This window comes from Pinus tabuliformis, chromosome X (genome assembly GCF_031772625.1).
Source record: "Pinus tabuliformis cultivar Carrire ecotype Pingquan chromosome X, CPIR1, whole genome shotgun sequence".
Taxonomy (NCBI): Eukaryota; Viridiplantae; Streptophyta; class Pinopsida; order Pinales; family Pinaceae; genus Pinus; species Pinus tabuliformis.
The window spans coordinates 156,648,902-156,652,412 of NC_142308.1; the positions used below are offsets into that span (position 1 = coordinate 156,648,902).

A 3,511-nucleotide genomic window follows, 5' to 3' on the forward strand; every position below is an offset into this window, starting at 1 on the left:
TCCTCTTGCTTCACATATTTGTCCCTCATAGTGCCTGAGCTGTTCTATAATTCTTGTCATCTCTTGCAGTCTTTGCTTTGTTTCCCGAATCATTACAATTCCTGGCTTCTCATGAGCTGTGAGATCTTTCAGGGCAACAATTTTTGAGGGGTGCCCTAGTCCCCTACAGTTCCATGATATGACTTTAATCATTGAGTAATTGGGTTTCGGAGGGATGCTCGTCCCCCTTGCTCCTTATGTGTTGTTTCATTGCTATTTTGCCCCAATATATAAGTTTCTATGGGATTTTGAGTTCCCATGGCGATGTCTTTTTGAGCATTTTCGTTCCTCTGTTGTTTACTTGATTTCCTACCAGGTCCTTTTTTTTGAGATTCTTGATTGATTCCATGCTCTTTCGAGGAGCTTCTAGTAGATCGGAGTGGGGGTGGGGCGAGGGAATGGGAGGGGGAGGATTGAGAAAGAGAAAGAAGGATGGGGGGGTCATTTTCAAGGGGGATCAGGGGGTCATTATCAGGGAGAGAGAGGGTGCCAAAGGGATTTGAAGAGATCAGGGGAGAACCAGTGGATGGCCCCGAGGTGGGGAAGATGGGTGGACCAAGAGGAGAGGAGGGGAAGGGACAGCTGAGGAGGAGGCTTTGGGCGGAGCTGAAGGGGGATTAGGCTTGGGAGGGGCAGTTTTGGGAGGATCTTCAAAGTTTTCTTTCAAGCCAGAGGCAGTCTTCTTTTTCTTTACAGTTTCCCATTGTTCTTCTGATTGAGCAGGTTCAACATTAACAATTTTAGAATAGTGATTGGAAAAATGGCCGTATTCGTGGCATACCTTGCATTTGAAAGGAATTTGTTCATAGTCCAGTTGCTGGATATGCGTCCAATCGTCCACTTTTAGTTTGATTGCTTCTGGAAGACCCTTGCCGAGATCAACTTCAACGCATATCCGCGCACATGCCTGCATATTATCCTTGGGCTCACACCGATCAATGTATTTTCCAACAGCATTGCCGATGGCTCGAACCGAGTCATCTCCCCAGCAGTGGAGCGGGAGGTGCGGTAGACGAACCTAGACCGGAACAGCATTAGGGACATCCAGCTCAGGATCGAAATCTGGAGTCCATTTGTTCAGGTACAGACCACGAGAGTCCATGAAGTACGACCCATTTCTGAAGATTAGGTCCTTGTCTGCTCTAGATTCAAAGTGGAAAGTATAATAACCTTTTCCACAGAAACGAATGGAGATTTTGCCATTAACTTTGTCTGCCTAGTTTCTTTCGATCCATCGTTGAACAGTTTTCGGGGAAGGCCATAGGCCAGTGAACTGTCCGATGAGCCCCCGCTCAGCTAAAGAGAGAGCAGCCATTCGAGGTATCGAAGGAGGAAGGACAACCTCTTGCAACCCATCCAGTTTCTTGACAAACTTGGACAGCGCAGGGCGAGCTCTCTGAGGCTGAAGAGATTTGACTAAGGCGGAAAACGCATCTGCAGCAGATTGGAGGCACGCATCTGCATCGGTCTGAACAGGGCCCTCTGTGGCAGGGATCGGAGAGGCCATGGAAGGCCAGAGGCCGAGGCCTCGCGCTGCAAAGAAAGGACCAGCAGTCGGCTGCTAGGTCAGGGGAACGCGCAGGAGGCACGCGCAGTCTCTCTCTCTCATTCCTGCGTTGACATTGTTGTTTATGTACTTTTGAGTCCAATTGATTTAACTTGGTCATTTGTGGACATTAAAATAATTTCTTTCTTTCTTTCTACTTATCTTCTAGTATCAGTGAACAACTATCAATCTCTTAGCAAATCATCATGATTTGTTCCCCTAATTATCTATGGGTCATGGATAGGTATTTGATCTCTCAGAAGTTAAACGCTCAGATTTTCTTCGTCATGGTCTAGGTTGTTTGGAAAAACTGGCCAGCTTTGGAAATCATTGTGCTAAAGAAACCCGTAACAGAATACGCATTATGGTAAGTAGTTTGTCGTAGACGAAGCTACTTCAATCATTCCAAATAAACTATGCAGATTTTCAGTTGATCAAGTTTTTAGTTGAAAATTCAAATTTGCCAGGTCAAGGAGAAATTCTAATCGATGAATGTTTTCTAATAATATTGGTCAGGCAGCAGGAGGTGATGGGACATTGGGTGGATACTGGGAAGCATTGTTGAACTTCGTTTAGAAAGTCATAAGCAAATCCCACCAGTTGGAATCATTCCTCTTGGCACAGGCAATGATCTAGCTCGAAGTTTTGGTTGGGTAGGTAGCTTTTCTTGGCTTATATTCCTTTGTTATATATGTTCTTCATCTTGTGTTTTTTGCAGTCTGAACTGGACAGTCAGACACGTGGAAGTTATAGTCAGCCTCAAATTTTATTGGCTCCATGACTGAAAAAAGGTGTTTATAGACCATGTTCATTAGGTGACCATTTCATAATTTATTTTAGGCACAAAACGTTCTAAACAAGATGAGCTAATTTAAGTGGTCAAAAAATGAGGGACCTGATGAATATATTGCCAACCTCGAGTACAAGGTAAAGATGGAAGAAGAAATGACGAGGGAAAGATCCCCATGGTGGCACTTAGTTTGAAAGTTAGAAATTCCTCTTAAAGGTAAAATCTTTCGATGGTTAGCTTTAGACAACAAAATTTTAACTTGGGATAAGGGGGTCCTGGAAGATGTCTTTTGTGTAAGACAAGTGAGGAATCCATGGACGACTTGTTTGTTTCCTGTTTTTAAGCTCACCTATGGATAGCCTGTAATATATTATTTATTGAGAAGCATGAATAGAGTATAGTGCCAGTCCAGATGGGCACAAAGACGCTGGAAATGATAAGAAAGCTGACAAGTGACTGATTGGTCCCAGATCAAATCAGCGTGGTAACCCGGTGCCAATATATAATGGGGGTGGGGTGTTTTCACCTTCATTTAGTAGTATTTCCAGGAGCAATTAATCATATATTAGATTATGAAATGATGTATGAAGTAGCCATCTGAGGTCTTAGGCTGGATCTTCCATTGACTTTCAATTCTCCCATTGAGAAACCATACCATTGTTGCCTTTTCGGATTGGTTCATTGATCAAAGCATGATACTGGAGGTGCTGCTGTGGGAGAAATAAATGGGAGCAGTGGACTCTTACTGAATGTTTTTATCCTTGGATTGTAGATAAATCTGTAAAAGTTTTCAGGGCGTTACAATCTTTTGTGATTTGGGGTATTTAGTTATCTAGAAACATAATGATCTTCGAAGATCTACACTTGAGGCCAGCACAAGTTGCCCATAAAATTAGGTATACTTGCAGCGGAAATCGATCTTCCTCAAAAGAGTAACCAGCCAGAATTCCTAAATGAAACAGAAATATAGCCACGACCAGGCTTGGGTGTTTTTGATGCAGCTTGTCAGAGAGTTCCAGGTTTGTGTGGGTTTGTGTCATTCTATTTGTGGGTCGACATCACCATTTCTAACTAAAGTTAGCAGTAGGACCCGGCACAAACAACCAAACAGAAATTTATGCTATGTGGCTACTCTA

At 43.3% G+C, this 3,511-nt stretch overlaps 1 pseudogene across 1 annotated transcript; it reads left to right on the top strand.

Annotated features, from left to right (window-relative positions):
* The first annotated feature begins 1,544 nt into the window (after positions 1 to 1,544).
* LOC149138929 (diacylglycerol kinase 3 pseudogene) lies at positions 1,545 to 2,235 on the top strand (annotated as a pseudogene). Its single transcript, XR_016265042.1, has 3 exons — positions 1,545 to 1,592; positions 1,830 to 1,952; positions 2,102 to 2,235. The product of XR_016265042.1 is annotated as a diacylglycerol kinase 3 pseudogene (transcript).
* Positions 2,236 to 3,511: the final 1,276 nt, after the last annotated feature.